This window comes from Prinia subflava, chromosome 4, assembly GCF_021018805.1.
Source record: "Prinia subflava isolate CZ2003 ecotype Zambia chromosome 4, Cam_Psub_1.2, whole genome shotgun sequence".
Taxonomy (NCBI): domain Eukaryota; kingdom Metazoa; phylum Chordata; class Aves; order Passeriformes; family Cisticolidae; genus Prinia; species Prinia subflava.
The window spans coordinates 32,137,983-32,162,138 of NC_086250.1; the positions used below are offsets into that span (position 1 = coordinate 32,137,983).

General features: G+C 33.8%; 1 long non-coding RNA gene across 2 annotated transcripts in view; it reads left to right on the forward strand.

Moving 5' to 3' along the window:
• The first annotated feature begins 8,087 nt into the window (after positions 1-8,087).
• Positions 8,088-24,156, forward strand: part of LOC134550087 (uncharacterized) — a 40,825-nt gene continuing 24,756 nt past the window's right edge. The window contains exons 1-4 of one of the 2 annotated variants that reach the window (XR_010080250.1): positions 8,088-8,140; positions 13,092-13,168; positions 14,068-14,143; positions 18,107-18,367. This is a non-coding gene — a long non-coding RNA (uncharacterized LOC134550087). The remainder of the gene's footprint in view (positions 8,141-13,091; positions 13,169-14,067; positions 14,144-18,106; positions 18,368-24,156) is intronic. The other variant, XR_010080251.1, reaches the window with a different exon arrangement.

The window sequence follows — 24,156 nt, forward strand, 5'->3', positions numbered from 1 at the left end:
TCTTATCAATCATGTAATAGGTGGAGTTTTATTTGTTGAGTTTGGCTTCATTTATTTTATTGTTTGAAATTTGAGCTGCCAAAAACAGATTATTACCTAAGAAACCTCAGCCTTCATTTATAATCAAAAATTTTTCTAGCCTTCCAGACTGAATATTAAGTGCAAGATAAGCATTCCCAGTGAGGCACAAAACCAAACACACTCACTAACCCTGATGTGCTCTGTTCCAAATCTCACCTTCTGGGTGGAGTGGGCACAAGGTGTGGCGCTAAAATAACTTGAGTGCCTGTGGCTGGCAACACTGAATTGAAACCTCACAAGAAGAGTTTACCCACATCACGCATTAAAACTTATTTGTGAACAAAAATATTTTATATTAGCATATATACTTTACAGTAATTATCCTGACTAAGCTGCAGCATGCTCTTTGTTAGTCATCTTTTTAGGCAGACCTCTAGCTTCTTTTTTTCTATCTGGCTCATATAGCAAATTCTGAATTTTGCTAATAGGATCATCAGGGACCTCACTCCCACCTTACACTTCACTAATATGACAAGTACTTCTGTTCTTACTAGAATGAATGAATAAACAAAGATGTACAAGCCATTCACAACATTTATGTAACTTTGAATAATTATTCTACTCTGAAAACTTAGTCCCAACTCTTGGAAAGTCAAATCAGGCTTCTGATTGGGATGTCATACTGTGTTCCATTATGCATCGCCTTTCCTGAGGTAACTTCCTTCCTGTGGGATGGTTATCAGCACTGTGCACACTGTTCCTGATGGGACATTATCAGCATTTTAGTACTGTGATACTACTGCTGTTTGTTTTAAAGAGCTATTCCCTGTAATGCAGTGTTTAATACCATGCTTGGTTACTTATTTGCTGTTAACATTAGAAACTAGACCGTAATATCAGCGTTATAGTAGAATTAATTGACTGCAATACTTGAAACAACCAATATAGGATGGGAAGAGGAAATTAAATCCTAACGAAAATTCCTAAGTTAAAACCGAAGAAAAGTGGATATACATAACATACTGAATGCAATAATACATGCTTCTCTATTTTTTCAATTTTAAAATACCCTCAGAATTAGCCACTTAAATTGCAATGTCTTCTGAGCATTATCCAGACATTCTTGAGGTTCAGACAGCATATTAAACATACAGGTTTTTGTTTTATCTACTTTATGAAACATAGCACACAAATCATGAAAAAATAATAATCTCTCTCAAAGTTAAGATATGAAGTGAGTTTCCTTTTGCATTGTCTCAACTGCTGAACACTTTTTCTTTGATCAAAAGAAAAAAATCAAGAAAACTTGTAAAAGATATTTCATAATTTGGATGAACCCACATTAAAGTTCCATTCGGAAATCTGTTAGCTATCTTTGGTTTACAGTTAAATCGCAGAATTTCTAGAGATTTTTTTAGTCTCCAACTCAGAATACTTGATTTTCAAAACAGACCTTAATTAGGTCCAATAAAGTTTCATAAAATCTTTGTAAAATTTTCTTATAGTGATATTTAGATAAGTAGTATTTAAATACAAGGAGAAGATAGGAATTTAATATGAGATCAATTTCCAAATGAAGTCTGAATCACAAGTTTCTGGTGTCTCAAACAGTGAGGACAAATAAAAAAGGGATCATACAAACAGAAGGAAAATTTGGGTAAGGAGGTAATAGGGAGTAGATAATGTTGAAGAGGTCAAAGAGTTTTATGTATCTGACTAATGCAGTTAAGGACAAATCAAAGGATTTTCACCCAGAATTCTGTTTCCCAGAACAGGAGAAAATAAAGAAGTCTGCAGAATGCTTTAAAGACAAGAACCTAGGCAAAATTAATCTCAGAATTATGTCCAAAGCAAGCTCAGAGACAAGAATTACATGTTTTGGGAAACAAAGGGGTAAGCAACATCTTTTAGAAGCTGTAAGCTTGAAATACTTCCCTCTCTTTAAAAAGTGGGATAAAGGAGGAGAAAAAAACTGTAAGCTGAGTATGGAAAAATACTAAAAAACTGCAAACTGTTTGTAAACTCCTAGGAAAATATGAGGAAAACTGAGGGTTTGGCACATCTTGTTGCTAAAAAGCTGTTGCATGACATCTTCAGTGGCCAGTGGACAAAGAGTAGCAGAACTATATCTAAATTCTTACTAAGATATTGACATACTAACAACAACAACAACAACAACAACAAAAGACACACACAAAAAACCCCCCAACTGACACCTAGTAACTCTTCTAATGGTAAGAATAATGTAAGTGAAATTGTTTAGTGGTGGATCCATAATTAGCTGAATGACCACATCCAGAAATATTATTAATGGTTTAAGATAGAATAATACTTACAATTAATCAACCTTACACAGGCATTAGTCTGGGAGGTATACTGGCTGATATTTAATTAATAAGAACTACTTTTATTGTTCAGATATAGAATTGGGAGCAAATTTATGTAGAAGCACATGGAGATGAAGTTATGCTTAGTACAGACAGGTGGTCTTCATTTAGGTGGTAATGTAGACAGGTGGTCTGCATTTAAGTGGTAGTTCAGAGCAAAAGTAGTCTGTCAAAATGGCTTTGTTCTTTAAATTATTTACATGTTACATGCGGGTGACCAACTTCATGCTGTAGTAAAAAAGGGAATTATACTTAAGACATTCAAATAATATGTTTTCACTGTCATATGTAGTACATAATTTGTAAGCTCTGTGTTGTAACCTTTGTACTTCAAGCATAACGTGGAACAATTGGAAAAAGTGGAAAAAATACTCAAGAATGGTTGAGGGTTTAAAAATCATGTTTTTTAGAAATGACTGGACTACTTGGGTTCTTGAGAGTCAGCAAACAAAGACAGAAGAGAAACATGTTAATGGCATTCAAGTACATAAAAACTGTCTCAAAGAGGAAGGGAAGAATTCCTTTCTTATGTTCATGATCAGTAGAAGAAAATGAAGAGTTTAAATTGCAGCAGGAGAGATTTATGTTACTCATTGAAAATTTCTATATTAGACAAATGTCTTTCAAGCTAGCCCCAGACATAATTGCTTGAGAGAGGAAAGAAAAAATGACTAAGCAATATCTTAAAGTCCCTTCCAGCATTCTTTGTATGGTTTTATGTTCCTCTTCTGTGGAGCAGAAGCTCGGGGGCCCAAAAGGCATTTCTTTTCTGAGTTCTTTTATCCTATCCCTAGACGTTATGCACAAAAGGGGGCTATGATGAAATAGTGCAGTACTAGCTTAGAGAAATGCTATATTGCAAGAGACATTCTGCACAAGAATTCAAAGACACAGTAATCATATGGAAATTTTGATTTTTATAATAAAGAAAACATAGAAATCTACCTTAAAAAACTGGTAATTTTGCCTGATGTATTTTATTATCTTTTTTATGAACAATAATTTTACAAGTCACAGTTTTAAAATGTGAGCAGATGGACAACAGCTAATAGTAATGAAAACAGAGTAGCTTTTAACAAATTTAGGAAAAAATCCTATAGAAAACAAATAATTAGCATCTTCATGTGGAATTTGATAGCATCTATCAGATTTATCAGATAGCTCCAACAAACATACATGATAGCTATGGGGCAGACAACATCAATAATTTTGTGTCTAAAAACATAAGCATGAAGGCAGTGAGAAAAGGCTTTAAATAATATTTTGTGTGTGCCCACAACGTATATGGTACAATGATGATGAAGTACTTACATCTGTACAAAATTGCTAGATGCTTAATGCATATTAATTATACAATTGTAACCATCTAATTATAAAAAATGGAAATGAGTGGTTTCTAAAGCTACAAATCTTACAGCACTTTTAAAAATAACCCATATAAAGTTATTTTATTCACTGCAGTGAGGATATTGCAAATAGTGAATCTAAAGCATTAACAAAATTTAGGATTATATTTTCACTTGAAAAATATATAGGATTAAATATCTCTTGTGTCCTCAAAATGGATAGTTCTCAGTTTAACACCTAGCCTATTTGGCCTAGCCTCCAGAATCCTCACTAAAGTGAAGGTTGCTGGTCTGCAACAGGAAAATGAAGAACCACTACAGTCATCTCAGTAGAGCTGCACGTCATTTAAAGGGAAATTTCAGTCACATAGTATATATTTGCACTTGTCCCAAAAGGCTTTTCTTATACTACTGTATGTTTTAAGAACAGATAAATTCCTCATTTTCTCCAAAAGAATGAATAGCCTGAAACTAAATGACCATATTGGAATAAATCACTGCAAATAATTGAAAAATTTAGATTTAATAACTCATAGAATGATGAAAGATAATAAACAGAATAACTAAAAATTACTCAGAGTAATTGGATGTTCCTCTAGGAATGAAAGTCTGTACCATGGAGGCAGTAGTTTCTCTACAAAGATCAGTTAAGAACCATTCCATTAAACCCAGAGAATAATAAACAGCCTGATATAAATTAACATCCTGTAGCATAAGGAGGTTGTTGGAGATAGAGAACACTGCAGACGTTCCTTAATCAGGGATTTAATCATGTGATATTTTTTGTCTGAGTGTACATTTTCCAATATATTCCTTTCTTCCTTGCTTCTGGAGGTAAACTTTTCAGAAGTAGGATCTGTTTCTTGTATGGTTAGACTCCATGATTGTTTATTTTCTCAGGCAGAAATTATTTATAAATAAACGCTTGAGATCTTATTTATGGTTAAGGAATATTTAGACATAATCACAGGTTCCAAGAAGGAGGAAAGCTCACCTTTTCAAGTGTCTGCTCTCAAAACTGTGTCTGAGCTGTTCATGCCTGTTTAAGAAAATACTGCACTAATTTACTCAAGCTACATGTGTCCTCCAGAGCTGAAACAGCAGCTGGCAGCAGCTTTGTGTTGGCCAGTGTTCTCTGTGTTTGCATTGGTCACTCCTTTCATATTGGCAGCTATAAATGTAATATGAAGGTTAACTCAGCCATTAGAGAATTTGTACATGCTGGCTGCCCAATCAGCTTGTGGTCAGGAAGGCAGCAGTAGATGCATAACCCATCTGCAGCCTCTGGAATCAGTGGGATGATTTCTATTTCCATAAGGCACTGTTGTGCCCGTTCCCTGCACGGTATCTCCTTATAAGAAAGTTTTCAAAAACAAATTGTCAGTATTTCTCAAAAGGAAAGCATTACTGTTGTCAAGGAACTGTCTAAAAGATGAGACCATAAGGAGCAAATAATGAAAGCTCATCATTGGCATATGTGAAATTCAAGTTCATGTTGGAAACTATTCCTGCATTACTAATCAACTAATAACATAATGTCTTCCAAGTATGTGTGTTAATAAAGACCCTGGGGAGGTAAACAAAAGAATTATGCCTTTCTCTTGCCCAAGAGAGCCAGGCTTACAGCAGAACATATGCAATTCTGATGCGCTACAGTGAAAGAGGGAAAAGATCCTAAGTAACTGTGTCTTGTATCTTCAGACTATCTCCTTTTACTCTTGGCAACTGCAGTCTTCACCAACCCAAGCATCTCAGGCATTTAAATTGAGGGCAATGGAGGTGGCACATCACTGTACTTCAGCTGATATAGCTCTCTGGCATATGCTAAACAAGAGGTTGAGCAGTAGGATTCATAAGGGTCCTTTATATCCCTCTTAATTTAGGAGTTTATGAAATCACAAGTTATTACTTATCCTAGAACTGGGGTCATCCATCTTTCTTAGCACTGAACAGAATAAATCACCCTTGAAGGATCTTCAGTAAAATCTTGTTTGAAACCTGTCGAGCAAGAGAACGTTTGACTTTTGAAATGCAAAGCTGAGACCACGTTCTGTAGAACAAACCCCCTTTACAAGAACCTAAACAGCTGTTAATTTTAATCTTATGAATCAGTAAAACCACCCTGGGTTATACCAGCTGAGATCTCCTTCCATGGTTATTTAGAACCTGTTTATGTATCGTTCCCTCTGTCAGAGCTTCTTTTTAAAAGGGTTATTTATTTTTTCCAGCTTAGTTTATCTAATAGGTATTAAAAAGAGAACTCCAGCAAGGGGTGCTAGAAGGCTTAAAATGATTGTTATTAGGGAAATTCTTAATTCTCTTTAACCCTGTTGATTTTACAGCTTGTTTTTATTACATAGATATATTTTAATGAAATACCTTTCTAAAACTTTTTTTATCCCATATTTTAATTCAGTTGTGCTGAACACTTTCTCTGGGGTAGATCCTCACCAGAGATGTAACCTGCTAATGCCAACCATTGTAATGAATCAACTCCATTCCCTATAGAGACTTTCAGTCTCTAGAAATATTGCACTTCATTTAAATTGTGCCCATTGAAAACAATTATTTTAGCTCAAGGACCCAGAGGCATTATTTTTCAACCTCAAATGTGGATCATTCCAGTCCTTATAATAGAAACAATTCTCTCCCCTTAGAATTTCAGCAGCATTATTTCTGCAGAGATTCAATTTCAAGCTGTCTGGAGCAGTGCTGTCCAAGATGTGCCTAGAATATGTCAAGAACTATTGAAAGAAATAGGTTAGTCAAAATGGACAAGGTCCATAATTAGTTAAATTATTTATGGGTTTTCTAGTATTAAAATTCATTAACAACTTTCAATGCTACATGCATATAACTATCTCAGTTTTTGAGTCAGAAAATCATGGACTCAACTTTGTTTTAAGGGAAAGTGTTATAAAAAGTAAAAAATATCTTTGCTTGTGTTTTGGATATTAGATTAGAATCTTTCAGGGCAAGTAATAGAAGCACTTGGATACACTAGGATTTGATTTTCCTTTATCAGTATGACATTGGAAATAGGCTATTGCAGATAGCTGTCTGAAATACTTGATGTTCTCTGACAAATCTAATGGAAAGTGGGAAGTTAGGGAAGATTAGGCAAGAAATGGAGTTCAAATCAAATTACTTTTCATAGTATATAAATCTATAGTTCCTGCCCTTTGAATCATGTATGCAGGAGTAGCAATCACATCCAAACTTTATGTAAAAAACTGGGGAAAGGGGACAGAAAAGTGAATTCATTGAGTTACATTGTAACTTGTTGTTACTTGTTTTAATTTGTGCATTCTTACATTGTATCATGTAGTGTATATCTGCAGATCGAACAGGCAACACTGTATCCATATATATATATATATCTACACATAAATACACACACACACACACATATATATGTAAGTTGTGTCATTAATTTATGTGTGACTAATTGCAAGTGTAAAGGCATTGTTCCTTTAGTTATTATTTTATTTATTATGCTTTGGTCTAAACACTGTAAATATAGTTTCCTAATATAATATTTTACCTACTTTGGGGGGAGAACAGCAAAAAAAATTTAGAGGAAGGTATATACAATTGTTAAGATTTTATTAAGTCAGCCTCTTTCATGAGCTAAATGTACAAAAATGTGTCTAAAATACAGTCTAGTAATACATTTCTTAAGAATGTAATGACAGTAAATCATCAGAGGAACAGGCATAGTCTGTTTATTCTGTCTAATTGTTTTATTTGAAAAATGACAACAAAAAGAATCAAAACAGTTTGGATAACAGGTCAAGATGTGTAACAGATCACTTGCAGAAATGTGGGTATTTGATTTGTGCCTCATAACCTGTCTATTAAGTTAAGCACACAGTCTATAATTTCTGCTTTTCCTTTTTAATTAGATCCAAAAGGTCTCAATCCCTGTAGAAATCTATCCATGATGTACCAAAATGCCTGCTTCCTGATGTTTGTCCCTGAGGATGAGCCTGAAACCTTACGCAAGGCTTTATACTGGACTCACGGAAAGTTAAGGACTCAGATGAAGTCCAAAGTCTTCATCTGAACTAGTTAGTATGGAATACTGGGGGTAAAAATGTGCCTTCAGCCTGGGAAGGCTTTCAGTCAAAAAGTGAGACTCTGTAGCAGTGTTTGAATATATGAGATCAGCTTCTGGTTCCTGCTTTGACTTGCCTTACACTGAAATGTCACTGAAACTAGGTTTCTACCAGAATTGCAAGTTGCCATTTTCTCATTTATATGAGAGAACTTCCTCCTCCTCCTCCTCCTCCTATGAGAAAGTTTCCCTTTCTTTGTTTCTGGCTTCATGTTTTCTTCCATGTTTCCTTGTGGTGGCTAGGTTTCAGCAGGAGCAGAGCTCAGAAGGTAAGGAACAATCCATACTGGGATACCTCTAAGGTTTTGATGTAAAATTTGCACTGTCTCTTGAACTCCAAGAAAACAGGGCATTTCTGGGAACTTAGAGACACAAAACTTCAGGAGCCTAAGAAATTTTCAGATAAAAATCTGCATCTTCTAAAGAACTGAGTTTCGTCCAGGGCTCAGTGCCAGAATAACAGGGATTTTCAGGATGTTAGTTTCAGCTGTGAGTATTTAAACTATGTTCAAACTATACATTTTAATTGATTTAGTAAAAATAGGTTGAATCACATCCTCCAACGAGCAGAAGATCCATTCCACAGACGTTTTCTTGGTATTAGTTCTTCTTTCTTTTCTCTGAAGTAGAAAAGTAAAATGTTTCTATAGAACAACTTACTCTATCAACATTCTTTCTCATTTGAAGGATAAATTTAGAATGATTTGTATAGTAATTACTGCTTTGATATACTCATCCTCACACAGAAAATTTACTCCAACATCTCAGACATTGATCAGATTCAGAATATCAGTAATAATACAGTCAGTATGAATATCAGTGTGCTAAATAAGCTGATGCAGGATTGCCAGTAGTCTGAACCTGAACCGTCCATCAGTTCTATGGACATTTCACCATCCTTACTTTTGAGTAAAAGATATTTTCTTCCTTTAAAGAGTGTTTTTTTTAATGCAGGAATGAGAGAAACAGTAATTCAAAATTATACCTATGTCTTCATCTGTGGTCTTTTATACCGTTGCTTCTAAATTTTTATACATGTGTCTATTATGCATGGACATAATGTATGTCAATATATAGCTCAAGTGATCTTGTCTTTGCCTATATGCGAGTTTTATGGCATGTGTGTACCTTTTTCTGTTTCTGTAGCTATTAGTTTTGTCAGTGTAGCCTATTTTTTTTGTGGTGGTTTTTTTTTGTGTGTGTGGGGGGGTTTTTGTTTGTTTGTTTGTTTTGTTGTTGTTGTTGTTGTTGTTGTTGTTGGTTTTGTTATAATTGATCTTTATGTTGTGATTTACTGGGGTACAAAACCTCTAAGCAGTTAGTAGTTTTTCTTCTTTCCTTCCGGGGCAACTGCCCAAAATGACTAAATGCTACTAATCACACAATGAGCTCTACCCACAACACCCTTCCCTCCTTACCCTATTCAAATTAGAGCTATGTCCTGCTCTGCATTTTAAATGATACCACATAATTGTATATTATAATGAAGTGAGCCACACAAAGCCTTGTGAATAGAAGCAGACTTGCGTGTTTGTGTTTGCGAACCTATTGTTCGCCAAAGCAAGCATTGCCTTTAAATGTGGATCCAGAGACCCAACACTCGGAAATGCAGGGGTTAACTCTTGTGAAGATCAGTCAGTGCAGCAAGCAGTACTTCTGAAGCATATTCTGATACAGTTCTGGGTTTGCTAAAGAAAGCAAGCCTGTGCACTGTTATAAATACAGGACAACTTCTGAATCTATGATTGATGTTATAAATGTTACTTTTTAAAAATATTCTTACAATGTTTTTGGGATTTTGTGCTTATGAACAAAAATCTTGGCATCCACTTAAAATAAAGGTCTTTCCACAACAGGCTCACTTAAAATCTTGCTGATAAAGTTTGCCACATATGTTGATCTTTGGTTTGACTTATATAAGTCTTGGGCAGCAATCCAAGTATGGTGAAGGCTTACTGTTTAATTTGTTTTATCAACTCAAGTTTTCTTTCAATTGCTGCTAAGAAGTGAAATATTAATCAATCAGCAAACATAGTAAAACTAGTTCTGAAAACAACCCTCAGTAAAAGCTGATATAGACGCACTGAAGCATGAATAGCCATTTGCACATTAACTTAAGCAGGCAGCTTAGAGACTGAGTTGCTCAGAAACCAGAAACCATAGCACCTCAAATTAGTTCAAGGAAGAATTAAGCTGACATTATGGCTTGTTCTATGCTACTGTATTATACCTCAAGAAGTATTTTTAATTTATTGTATAAATCTCTCCTCATTTTTTGTTGTTATAGATTTCTTTTTTAATACCACTGACACATAGGATACATCTTTTGTTCGTATGGTCGTTCTGCATGGTATTAGTGAGTGAAAAATAGGATTAAATCTGAATCCAACCAAAAATATGCTGAAAATTTCAAACTTTATCATTGTGTTACTTTTTAAACAACAGATTTAGACAAGCAAATGCCAATTTGGATATCCAAGAAAACTCTATACAGAGTTATCACTGAGAGACAAAATAATCACAGAATAGTTAAGGCTGGCAGGGACTTCCTGAGATAGATTTTTCCAACCTTCTTGCTAAAGAAGAGCTACCTAGAATAGGCTGCCCATCAAATAGCTTTTGTGTATCTCCAGGAAGGGAGATTCTACAATATCTCTGGGCAACCTGCACCAGTTTTGATCAATCTTACAACCAAATAGTGTCTTCTTGTGTTTCAAGAAGAAATTTATATTTATTTGGTGTTGTTTCATTAAGGGGATTTTGTTTTGTTGTGTTTTGGTTTTATTTGATTTTTTTCTTGGTGCGTTTTTTTTTTTAATTTAATTTATGCCCATTTCTTCTTTTTTATTTAAATAAAAGAAATCTTAACTTTCTTCACCTACCAAAAAGTCCTGAAACATAGTCTCCAGTATTTACTTTAAATGCAAATTGTGGAACAGATTATTTCTTAATTCTTAACAATTTGTGATGGAGGAATACTAATTTTTTGTTGTTCTTCTTAAGAAAAAGTTGGGAGTTTTTGGAGCTCTTCAGCTTTTTATGAACTTTTAAAAACTGACACAAAAAACTTTCTGAGGATAAGAGACCATAATTCCTCCAGAATTTACTCTGTAAATTGTGCTGTCCTGACAAAATTTCCTTAGATGCTTTATGTATTTCCATTCCCAAAACTGTCTTCATAAGCAATACCCTAATCAAGTGAACATAGTCACATATGAAATTCATTCACGGATTTGATAGAATTAGTATGCTCTATTTTTCACCAATTAAAAATAGCATTTACTCTTGGGAAGAAGCTTCAGGGACTGGGAGTTTTTTTCAGTTCTCTCTAATGCCAAACAGTGGTGCTACCTGCAGCTGAGGACATGACCTTGCTTGAGCCAAACCGTCTTCAAGATGACCAGAAAAATTCAGACATATATGGAACTGCATTTTCCTTTGCTATGTTTTCTCTGCAAATGATGCATTTGGCAGGTACTTAGGACTTTAAACATGTCTATTTTGTGTATAAATATTATATTAATATTATGCTGTAGAATTAGCATATACAGAGGCTTTCCTTGTATTTAAGACCTTTATATTCTACTTTCATTATTACTGCCTTTCAACAGTTTTGTTGAGTTATGTGTATTAAATGGGTGATACTCATACGAAATGTGTTTACTGAACCTTGAGGTGATGTCTGGCAATGGACTACTCAAATTCAAAGTGGTCATGAATCATAATCACGCCAGAATATGTTGCTTAGCAGCATTAGGAGGTCAGTATCTCAGAGAGCTGCAAGTATTGTGGAGGTCACTGTGCCTAGCAGCTTCTCATGTCAGGGAACCATGTCACACGGTCATCTTGTAAACATGCCAAGCTTCCCCTTAAAAATCAGTTGTTTTCTCTCTGCCTCTCATTCTGCTACAGAATATTGTAAAACACCTTTCCAAAATTGGATTCCTCCCTGAATCATTTTGAGATTAATCTTGCTTTTTGTTTTCTCATAGAAAATACTAAGTATCTTTTTTTAGTGGCCTTATTTTTTGCAGCTTTTAAGCATATCTTGTATATTTATATATAGAACATACATATTTACATGTTTTATTTCATATATGTTGCATATTTGTATATGCATTATACGTATATGTTATACATTCTAGTCACTTCAGTACTGATAAGTTTAGCAAAAGAAGCTACCTTGGTTGTCTCCTATAACCATATCCTTTGTTCTGAGCATGCTGATGGCTCTTTCCTATTCTGGTTTTATTTGCTCTCCATATTTCCTTAGGCATGCATCACTGATCAACTTTCACTGTTTATTTTGCAACATACTTCTTTGTTTCTAACCCTCTACCTAACTAACTTAGGATTTTCACCTCCCCTTTCTTTGGTCTCTTTCAACTGTTGTTCAACTCAGTTTTAAAATGAGTCTTAGTAGTCTGTCCTTAAATTACTTAGATGTATTACTTTGATGTAGTTCATCCAATTTTTCTTAGGATTTGAGATTATTACTTACATATAAATTAATCTTCTGTCCAGTGGTCATTACTCCTGCTTTTTTTCCTGTATAGGAGCAATCTAAATATTACTAATATTAGAAAAAAAAAACTTATTTCAAAAAGAAGTATGGAGTATATTTTAATATAATCTCTGTGCAAGTCAACTCTCTGATATAGAATAAGCACATGTAGATCTAAGAAAAAAAGCAGAGGGTTGTATTAGACACTTACATCAAAATTGGTTTTGAATGCATAAATGTTTAAATCATAGATACATATAAACCTTAATTTTTTAATTTTTATCTTTGGGATTGTAGCCAAAGATAAAAGGTCATGGCAACAGACACTTATTAATGTTAGAGTTATATTGGGGATGTTCCCTAATCTTTGGGGAGCAATAAAATAAAATTCAGCTTAAAACTTCAACAACACAGGTACAACTCAGCATGAATATAAACTTTTTGTCACCTTCAGAGGAGAAGGAAGGTTGTTTGAAGCACTTACCTTCCTGTCAGTACTTGGAAAGGATGAAAATGTAGGAAAGGGTTTTAAAGCTTTTGAATACTATGAATACACATGAACTCTTTCATTTCCTAATCCTGTTTCTTTCAGGAGCTGTTCTGAATCAAATCTTAGTCCAAACACATTTTCAAAAAACATTTATGAAAGCACTAAAACTGACCATTAGGGCTGAATTAAAGAAGAAACAGAAATATTTCTTCTTCCTTTATCATAGGTGGCAGATTAGAAGTTCAGTGGACAGGCCAGAGGCACAGTAATTGCCCAATATCACCTTCTGAAGTGTTTTTAAAGGTAAGAACAAACATTCTAGTCTACACCTGCCTGAGTCTATGGGTGAGGCAACAAAACCTCAAGGTCATTGTTGACTGATGATGGGAATTGTGTTGGCTCATCTAAACTTCATGATAGAAATTAAACATAAACAAAAATTTGCACTGCATCCCTTAGTCCTTGGGATCACACAACAAAGTGAGAAGGAAATGATTTAAAATATTGGCTTTAATTCTGCAGTTGTTGAAAATAAAGAGGGTTTTTTTTATTATGCTACCTTGTCCCCTTCTAAATAATTGTTAGATGTTGACTCATGTCTGATTCAGATATACAACAATATTCTCAGTGGGTGGTGCACTAAGTTAGGAAATTTTTGCATTGTTCTGGCTTGTCAAGCATGTATTTTCATGCAAATCTTGATTAAGTTCACTAGAAGAAAAAATATGGTTTCATAATTATACCTTGAAGTAGCAAACTCAGCCCAAATTTAAGAGAAGATTCACTTCTTTATAGGAAGTAGTTAGTGTAAAAATGGCTGCTTTTATGACTTAGCTTTCTCTGGCATGCCTAGCCTCCTGATCATGGATTCAAAAATCAAGGTTTATCCTTTGAGTACTTGGTGTCATTTAAACAGTATGATGAGCCAGAGCACATGCACAAAGGTATCCTTCTCCTCAGCAGCTGGACTGTTCTTGGAAATTTTTATATATTCTTAAAGCAATTCATGTAACACCAGGGACTGCAGTACACATGTGTACTCAGTATATATGTATGTATTTCTGACGGGTCAGTATTGCCATTTAATTACTCTTATATTACTCTTACTACAGAAAAATAATTCAATATTTGTACTTTATTGAATCCAGTACTTCATATTCTGTCTTCTGGTTTTCTCCTCACACTGCTATTTCTCTTCCCAGTCTGTGTTCAAACATCAAAGATCAAAAATCAAAATAGTCTACAGACTTTTGAATTGAAAGCAACAACTCTCAGGAGGTATGCATAGCAATATTTTCTTCCTTGTAAAATCACCTTGATGGGACTCGCACAAAAATCAGTAACTATGCCATATTACAAATGTCTTACTGCTTTATTTGTAAAAGACTTCTACTGAAAAAAACAAGAGATTTTTTTGTCTATTTCTCAAGGTAGGTACTCGTCAAAGAAATTCTTCCCAATATATTACTTATCTGTACTAATGACTTTGGATCTTAAATATCAGTGATCCAAAATGAAAAGATAAACGCTTTAATAAAAACAATTATTAAGAAAGTGTACTTCAGTAAAAAGAAAGCAAAGCTGAAATTGAAGAACTTAATCTTTTTGTAAATGAACAAAAATTTTTAAGGCATTGTCAGAAAGAATATGTTCTTGCAATGATTTGGTATTTGGTGGGACATAAAGGTGTAGAAAAAGAATAACCTTCTTTTCAATCCAGAAGCATAATACTTTCCACAGATAGGACAGTTAATGCCAAAAGTTTATGTACACAGTATTGCTTTCACTAAGATACCACCATTTAAAATGGATAAACCTCATTTTAAATAAAAGTTTCAGATAATGAAAGCATTTTGTAGAAAAGAGGAAGAAATCTTCATTCATTGGTAAGTAGAATGCCTTGATCTGTTGATTAAGCTCCTGTTTAGAATGTGCATTCCTTGTAGTCTCTATGGGGATCCGGATAGTGGCATTATGTACAGTGCCTAACCACAGAATTAACCTAATTCTCGTGTATTTTCTGCTCTCTGAAAGTTATTAAAACAGGTTGCTATGGCAATAGCTGTTGAACTCCAGAATAATCAAGGCAGTTATAGACTAAATTTGTTCTAACAATCAGAGCTAGGAACAATCACTCCCTATTTATTTGTGCACTGTGACAGAGTTGCAATTGTCAGAAAGTCAGCCAGCCTTATAATTTTAACAGGACTCCTGGGAGGAATAGAAAGTACAGCTTTGCAGGTGTGGAACAGAAACAGAGAAGCCAAGTGATCTGGTAGTCTCACAGAAGGTCTGATGGACTAGGGAATTATTAAAAACCTTCTAAGCCTAAACATAAGCATCCAATGTAATGAATTATCCTTTCTCTCATTTAATCTTTGTATGCGTGAGTACATCATCTTCTGTTTAAGGCCAGGTTGAAATGTTCTAGAATTTGTTGCTGTGCTGATATCTAAAAGCAAAACACACAAAAAAGCAAGTGATTTGCGACGCCAAAATCTGACTGTGTTGATTGTAGGTGCCCTGGTAAGCTAATCAGGGCCAGGAATGAGACTTGAACGCTTGCACACAAGTAGCTGTGTGCCTTAGTGGCACTGACTGGCATCAAACTGTGAGCATGGTGCCAGGGACCCACTGTGGTTTGACTGCACAGCTCCTGCCAATGTTTGGCCCAGGGCCACAAATACTCTCCCAGCCAATGCCAGAGCACGATTCCAACCAAGCCCCTCAAGGAGCAGCAGAGACACTCCTACCCAGAAGGCAACACAAGGTTCTTACTAGAACCTAGAGGAAAAGAGTAGTTTGTCACTCTCTTTCTTACCCTGAAAAAGAAAAAGTAAATGAGAAGCTTTGGATAATACAGTAAATTTTATGTGCTGTATCATAGACTGGTTATAGGTCTAAATAGGCAGGAAAATCCTGATTTTATATGTTATTGTGATAAAAATTTGGGAAATTTCAGTGCAGGGGTAATTTCAGGGTATTTGAACAGACTGTCTTACACAAATACCTTATGTAACTGATGATTTCTTCCTCCTTTAATTTCTTTGCAACCCCTCCAATTTTCTATGGTAGCAGCATACCACCGAAATACGTGTTGATCATTATTTTAATTTAAACTAGACAGAGTATGCAGAGCAAATGAATTCTGCTTTCACTATGTAAGCTCAATACAGTGATGGATGAAGAGTCAGAGAATGAAATTCTCTGAAATACTTCCCAGCACAGTAGTTAGGAACAGTACTTCCTAAACCCATGAAACTTATCAGAGTTTTTAATCTACTGGGGATCAGTGTCCTGATCAATGTCTGTCACTCCTCTTCAGCTGGAAGTGTAGCAAAGGACCATTTTATTATATGTATTTTCTACCCAGAGAAAGAGGTTTCTAGATTTATGGAAGAACGTTGTATGAACCCTTTTTTTCCCTGAAATTATATAAATTGAGTCATCCATTTGTTCCCCTGAACTATGCATCCATAAAAGGGTGCTATCGTATGATTAACTTAATAAACCTGACTCCATTTCTTGGTGCATTATGAAATACCTATTTAAGTTAAAAGGTAATCCAGGTAATGCAAATAATTTTGGGAAGAAGCCATGTTTTTGGAGTGCTTATAGGAAGACAATTTGCTAATGAGTCATTGTAGTTGCCAGGAAATGGATCAAATGAGCAAGTTTTGATTACTTTGAGTAAACTGAGTCAAACACTAGTTACTAATTTATATACACATGGCTGTCTGAGCATACCAAATGGTAGGTAATGCTTTTAGAAATAGTAATCTAATGTTCTGTGTCTGTGGGAACATTAACTTAGTGGTTCAATGCTCGTTAGTGCTTGTAAAATCCATCAATATGTGCTGTAAGGACATACAGTTGCATGTTGCAATTCAAATAGGGAGAACAGTCAGACATCTGAAGACAAACTAGATTTAACTGTTCTTAATGAACAGTTCTCAGTTCATGAGAACTAATGAACTCTTAGTTAATATGCTGAAAATAAAAGAAGGAAAAAGGCAAGAAAAGAAAACAGCAATCAAGGAAAGACATTTTTCAGCTATTCTATGAAAAGTGAAAAGGAGGAACTTGAAGGGTGGAAGGACTGAGATACTTGCAGAATCACCTGGTTTGTACCAAGGAAATAATGCTGACTGATTTTAATGAAATGTCTATAACCTCTTTAGCAATTCTTAAATTACCACTGACCCCACTTACAAGTAAAAGCACTAACTAAAAGTTTGTAACTTCTTCATTCTTCTAAATGTGCACAAATTTCTTCATTTACAGGTGCTGGTTCTGTTTACAGAAAGAACAAAGCACATAAGAGCAGAAAATTTACATAATAAAAGTACTTTTTATTTTAAAAAAATAATGTAAATCTGCAGTAATTTCTAATAAAAATTAGTGGATGTACCTTTCTTCCCGTTATTTGGATGCCAGTATCTGGCCAATGCTTGTAGTTCCTAGGGTTCCCAGTCCTCCACTATTTATTACTGTCCTTAGATATAAAAAGTAATTAGGTCACCTTAGTTAACTATTTGAGAATAAATTCCACTTTCTTAAATTTGAGTGGACCTCTGAAAGATTTTTTAGTTCTGTGCTTCTATCAAGGTGCTATTATGATTAAATAATGTTTTCACTGTACTTGAATTCTTAGATACATGAATCCAGGATAAATATATGCAATGTAAAATGCATAAATAGAAACAAACTAAAAGCTTGTCTTAAAAATAAAAAATGAATAAGTCACAAAAAAACCCAAAGCCAAACAAAACCAACCAACCAACCAACCAACCAAAAAAAAAACCCCACAAACAAACAAAAAACCAACCAACCAACCAACCAACCAAACAAAAAACACCAAAAACCCACAAAAACCTGAACATATGTTTAAATTTGTTGTTGATATGCTGCTTCACATAACATGGCTTTTATATATTCAGTGTCTCCAGAGAGAATTTGTCTCATTATGCAGTACAGTCTAAACAGAAAAGGAACTGATAGGAAAGAATTGTGACTTTGAAACACTGAATTACTGACACAGGGTTATCTTTAAAATATTTCTCTTATACTACTTATTTAAGCAGGAGTATTTCCTCTTTGCTTACTTTTTTTCCAATTTGGTCTTGGGAATTTTTATGAAATATGGCACTTTCTGCAGAAGTAACCATTTAGTTTATATTTGCTATTAGTTTATATTTACTATTAGTTTATATTTGTTATAAAGTAACTATTTCTGTTTAGTTCTTATATTATATGAAGGATTAGCTATCATATGACATTGTCTGGAGGACCACGTGAAAAAAAGCTCAATCCATCTCAAGACTTCCAAAAGAAACTCAAGGAACGATCCTGAGACTAATTTTGAAAGAAGAGCAGGTATCAATGAAGACAGATGTGAAAGAAATTCCCAGGAAGTATCCAAATGAGGTGCCACAAGAGCTATTGGAGATAAAGAAGGTTTACCAGGAGACCTTCTTATACAAAACAATGCTCTTGGCAAAGGTCAGTGGGGCAAATTCAAAGATCATAAATCCTTTGCTCATCAGTACATACTTAACACATGGATATGCTTTGAGATCAAAACTTTTTTAAAAAGGAAAATTAAAAGTATTTTTTATATAACCAAGGACTCTAAGTATGAGTTAGAGCAATGCAAAATAGCAAGAGAATTAGAAGCAGAATATAATTTTTGGAGAGCTTTAAATTATAGAATTTCAGAATTTTAATTAATTTGCAATTGTTTTATGGCCAGCATTAAGCTGCCATGGGGGAAGCCAGAATTATTTTCATGACTATTGCTAGGACTTTGCTTTTTGCATTTGGTCTGATACTGTCCCCAGTCAGCATCAGCAGACTTGACTAAATAGACATTAGATATAGTTTAACAATATCATTCCTGAGACCCCAAGAAAAATAAAAAATTGACTACAAATATAAGACACACCATTCCCCAAAGCTATGAAGATGGTACAAAGCCCAAAATCCATAAACAGTTGCCTCTAGGAGATAACAGAAAATTAAAAAATTAGTATGCAGTACATCAGTCACAGGGGTACAGTTCAGGCATATAGACCACAATACATTTAATAATTGTCAAACTACATGAGAGTAGTAGAAATAAAAATAGCTTGAGGACAAGGTAGGAAGCTTATATATATTTTCCATACAAAGAATAATTGCCTCCATTACTTTAGTAGTGCAAATATCTTTCTTTGAAAACAGTGTGAATCAGGTATTCTTCATCAGGTATTACCATTAAATATTTAAAATCTTAGGTATTGTAATTGTTCTCTCTCATTCTTATTCTAGTCCTTGACCAGAGAGATAAGACATTATTAATAGTTGAGGACATACATGCTGTAAATTTCTTGAACAGAATGAGTAATTGAATAAAACATACACATAAAATCATAAAGATTTAATTATTTAATCTTTATTTCCTTTGCTATGTAGGCAAAAGGTTGTGCTTAATTCTTCTTTCAGCACAGCCAAAATAATTTTATATGGATGTGCTGTTCTCACTGAGAAGGGTGTGGTCTGACATTTTTTGTCTTAACTACCTCTGTACCAGGGCTCTGGCAACAAACTTTGGGAACCCAGCTTCTCCTTATGTCCCATCACATATGAAATGTACAGAGTTCATTGCAATTACCTCTCTTTAACTATCTGTCATCACTTCAGCCTATGCTGAAAAATAGAGAGTTGCAAAGCCCTAAACATGAGGACAAGATCAATCTGTGGTTCATTTAAGTATCTATCTAACAATATGCTAAGTGCTCTGAACTCTTTCCAGCAGAGCAACTACTTTTGGACTGAGAGCAAAACATTGGAATTGTCCAGCTGAATCCAAGGAGACATCTCTTTCATCCTTGAGGCTAAACAGTTGTTGTAATTGCTGGGCCTAATTATTTTCTTGGATCAGTGACAGCATGCTCAGCATTTCGTAAGATCAAGATTAGGTCCACAAAACTGTAGAACTCAATTCTGTAGTTTGTTTTCTTTTCCAGTTTTCCAGTGCAACTCTAGGAAATAATCCAATCTTCATGTGAGCAAATAGATACGCTCAAATTTTCCTCAACATGACTGAAACCAGCAACATGGACCTTTCTAAAGCAAATTAATTTCTAAGTTTTAGTAAGTGTTTACATGAAACACTCATATTTACATCTTTATCTATGTATGTACACATTATATACATGCAAATACAGTGCCATGTATGATAATTTTACCTTTGAGTCTAAATGAAAATACCTCAAAAGTAGCAGTGTGATGCCAAAGTGAATCCTATTTTGAACCTTATATCTCTTGTCTTGCCTGAGAACTTTATAAATTCAGAACTAAAGCCTTAATTAAAAGCAAATCACAGAATAGTGAACATGGAGAAAATGTTTCAAACAGCCACGGGAAGTATCTGGTCTTTGTGGACTTAAAATTGCATGGAAAACACATCTGTCCAAAAATCAGAACACTGGCAGCTGTTGTAGCCAGCTGTTACTTTGTCCATTTAAAAAAAGTAAATTATTACTTTTAGTTAACCATTTCCTACTCCCATTTATTTGGTATGTATTTTTTATGTTTTCTTTAGTATGTGTTTTAGTATGTATTAGTCTTTTTAGTCTTTTAGTATGTATTTTTAAATTAAAATTACTTCTTGTAAGGAAAGGTTTCCTTTCATAGCCTTGGTTGTCTTCAACATCAATTTACTAGTGATCTAAGCCATTATAAATCTCAAAACCAGGAGATCAAAAGAAAATTTGTGTGGTAGGAGTTTTTACCAAAAGATAGGCATGAGTCAAAATACCAAAGTTTTGAATTCTCATTGAACCTTTATTGCTTTCCTTAAGGCAAAATCGATTAACCTGCTGTAGGGAGCTTGGTTTCACCTTATAAAAAATGTGCTGCACTTTTGTGTTTATCTAAAATTTAATACAGATGGGAAAAGCTTAAACGCTTTGTCTTTGCCTAAGACATACCTCAGTTGTCTACAGATTTTGATTGATATTGCTCAGAACACTGTACCAATTTCTGCTTAGGATGAAGTTCCATAACTTAGGTGGCAAAATATTTATTTAATACCTAAATACTTTGATGTTAGAATGTAGGCATTGCCCTTTACAAGAAAAAAAATCATATTCTTTTGAATTTCATTTATTGCAGTGGAATTACACCAATCAAAGCAACTTGTCTAATCTTACCAGAAGCAATTATTGCATGTAATACACCATGAGGATTTTACCAATAAAAAACAATTTTATTGTCTCATTTCCTTTTGATATTTTATTTTTTATAAAAAATTATCTTTTTTTAAACCAAGATAATTAGAAATTTTTAAAGAAGTTTAAGTGAAGAATAATATGCTTCATATGCTTACTATGCCCCAGACTTGGTCTTGTGATTTAGAGAGTTACATCTAGGGAACATTTCAAGCTTTACAGTATGCATATTTTGTTTATAAAATTCTAGAACAATGGTAATATTTTTCCTACTTTATTATAATAGATCTCAATTACTTTTATAATTTTCCTTCTGTGCAATTTTTAATCTAGGTATAATGAACTGACACAAGGTCCTCACTGCTAGAGCTGGTATTATTTTTTTAGTCATGCGCAGTGTAAAAAAAAGATTTTTTTCTTTATTTGAAGAGTCACTTACTAAAACTGAGTAGTCAATGAAAACAAAAAATGTTAGAAAAAGTTTTCACGAAACAATAAAAACAACTCATTAAAAAAAATGGGAATAAAACAGCATGTACACTCTATGCAAAATTGCTTGGAAAACTTTTTCATTTTGCATGTAGTTGTGGGATAGTATTTTTAGAAAATGTTAATTTTATGAAATTGGAATCTGTAAGTTTCCCTAATAGGCAGCTTTTTGAAGTTGTAAAGACCTTCTTTCCTGCAAATACCTTATTCTATCTGTATTACTATACAGTCATATTGACTAACCTTTTCTAATTACATGGACAGCATGTACTGAATAAACTCCACTTGTTTTTCTCAGTAGTATTGATTAAATTGCTTTGGTTGTTGAAAACCTGAGAAATTTCATAGGTACTAGGATTATTTTAATAAACCTGCTTTTATTTTTGAAACTCTTAATGAAGGTTGAATAGTTTTCTTCCTAGTTCTGAATTTTCACCTTTCCACTTATGACTTTTTTTTTTAATTATGTAAAATGTGTGGTATTTATACTCATAATTGCAGAAACTGCAGCCCTGTAGAACTATATACACTGTTTCAATTTTATTTTCTCCTATATTAAAATTTCTTTGGAAAAAAAAAATCTACATTAAACTAGACAATATTTTAAAAGTACTTTACTTTCTGTAAAAGTACAGCACTTATTATCTACTTTCTCACACTAAAACAAGTTGAATTCCTCGTATCGTCTTTGTTTTTTTGATTTTATAAGCTGGTCTGTACAGTGAACATACTTGTGAATTTATCATAGAAAGGATCCTTTCAGAGAAGAGTAATTTCATCACTGACACTCTTCCATTTCTTCCACTTCTTTCCTTGTACTTCAGCAGTTTAAATAAATTGGAGAGGATGGTCCTCTCTAAAAGGCTGCACATTTTACAGCTGGCAAAAATAGTGTAAAGGACCATTGAAAGCATTCCACCTCAGCAGTCTTACACACAGATTTTTTTCCTCAAGTTCTTGATTAGCAAAATTGCTGTATTTTCTGCAGCTATACGTATGTTGTACATTTGTCTAAAGGTATTAATTTACAAAAATTTTACTGACATATGCTACAATGGAGTCTCCAGATGAGACTTTGCTCTGAATCATAGTGGTTTTGTTTGGCTGAAGCAGCAATGGACTGATACAAGTACTGGACAGTAGTGAATCAATGGAAACAATGATTAATTATCATATAAAGATCTTGTGCTCACAACAGCACTGTGATAACTCAGGTTTCACATTTTTTCACTGATTTGCTGTTAAAAATGAGACATCAACTGTCTGAAAGCTCGAGTCTTTTTGTCAATATGCCTCATTGTTCTCTCTGGATTAACCAAACATGGATACATACTTACTTTCATTAGGATGTAGCTTCCAGTAGAATGGCAGAAGAAACAAGATAGGTCATGGCAAATCTGTCATTGAGATGGTTTTTGAGATGTTCAGTAAAGAATGTCATCATGAGATTATTAGTTTGTTCTTTCATTATTCATACTGGCTTCTTGCCAGTATTACCTCTGATCTATTAGATCATAAACATGACATTAATTATCTTTATTACTTGTGCATGAGTTAAAATGTTTATGCATTCATCAGCAGAGGAAAACTGAGTTCAACTAAAAGACTCAATATTTATGAGGTCAGACCTAAAGAGTATTCCTTTGAGTAGCTCTAGCTTAATGAAGAAATCTGAAACATTTCTAAGACTGGAGTATATTTTCAGAGAAAATCGTTTTGAGATTGAAAAAAATTGATAAAATTAAGATTACTATTTTCAGATAATATTCTTAAATATCATTCTTCTTTTTATTTCTTTGTTTCACATGAAAGCAAATAAATCACTAATTTTTTTGTATACTCTAGAATATTTTGCCTTCTTTTTTTTTATAATATTAAGTATATTGTTCAAGTATGTTGACATTTTAGTCTGTATATGTAGCAGAGCTATTGTATTGACATGAGGATTCAGGTGTCGTCTATGATCATGATAATAACAAGGAAAGAGGAACACTATCCTGGATTTGAAAACATCTAAATCTATTTGCACTTTTAAAAAAATCCAGTTCTCTGAATTAGGTTTAAAGGAAGCAATTCAGTTTTTCCAGTTGTAGATTTACTTTATCTACAAGAAGGGAAATCATTTATTTACTTGTGCCATACCACAGGTCTGATCCTGCTGGAGGAGACATGCAAGTAAACATGAAAATAGTCACAATTACTTTTAGACTTATATTAATAAAAATAAATAAATGTTTTAATGCAATTAAATTGCTTATAATTGAATAAACTCTTTTGGCTGTGAGATCATTCTAAATGGATAAACAGCAAGATTTATGATGAAACAGGCAACCTATTAATTCAATCTACCAGCCTCGAGTCATTTTTTTTTCTTTATAACAAATATAGTATTACATTTGTCCAAACCTAATGGAAAACATTATTGACTTCAAATATCACTGATGATAGGTAGGATCAGAAAATGTACAAGTACAACATTTTCTTCCTGAGTGTAGTGTTTTCTCTTCCATTTTTTTCCAAAGCAAAGATAATCTATTAGTTTGGATTGTCTTTGTTTCATTGGGGCTACCGAGCACATGTAGAAATATC